A 978-nucleotide genomic window follows, 5' to 3' on the forward strand; every position below is an offset into this window, starting at 1 on the left:
AGCTGACCTCGCCCAACTGATTTCTCCAATACCAGTGGCTAACGTGAAGAAAACAATCAATTTTTAAAAGACAGAACGATGATAGGGGACTAAAAATGGATCGCTTATAACAATGAGAAGCACAAACCATCGTTGGCGAAGCGTGACGAACCACCACAAACAACGTGTCCGGAAAAAGTTATGCTTTCAGTTTGATGGGATTGGAATGGTGTCGTCCCATAGACAGGACCATCAGTTCGGATTTGTGGCGTGACCTGCTGGACAAATTAATTGCAGCAATCCACCAGAAGAGTCCAGTACTTGCTGACCATAAAGAGCATTGTGTTTCATCGACGACGATGCAAGACTGCACACTTGCAGATGCAGCAGAAATTACTGGGGCTTGCTGGGAAATTCAGCCCCACCCTCCGTAGTCACCTGACCTTTGCACCTTCAGATTTCCACCTGTTTCAACCTCTTCAAAATTCATTGAATGGACAACTCTTCAACTCCGAAGTATTTTCGACCAGTAAAGACAGAGAAATTCTTTGAGCAAGGAACAAGGAAGATGGCAGAAGATCTTGGAACTAAACGGCAATGATATCATTGGCGGAATAGATCACTTTGTCCTTGAGGGTTGTGTCTTATTTTCAATTAAAAGCCGAAAGGTCTTTTTGGGGCCAATTGGATATCAACTCTTCTCTCAAAATTGCTGACATTAAGCTTGAATCAGAAGCAGCCTCTTGTTTCGTTTTTCGTTTCTTTGCTATTCCTGTCACACGTTTTGTATGTACTCACACACGCTCGGCAGTTCGATCCTGTCCTCGATCCTTTTTTTTTCTTTTTTTGTCAACCGTCGTGGTTAATAAACCGAGCCAAATGCTGTAACCACCACCACCACCACCACCACCACTACTACTACTACTACTACTACGACGACGACGACGACGACGACGACGACGACTACAAAGACATGCAAAGCATAATATACATCGCTTC

The sequence above is a fragment of the Octopus bimaculoides genome, chromosome 30 (genome assembly GCF_001194135.2).
Source record: "Octopus bimaculoides isolate UCB-OBI-ISO-001 chromosome 30, ASM119413v2, whole genome shotgun sequence".
In the NCBI taxonomy this organism is placed as follows: domain Eukaryota; kingdom Metazoa; phylum Mollusca; class Cephalopoda; order Octopoda; family Octopodidae; genus Octopus; species Octopus bimaculoides.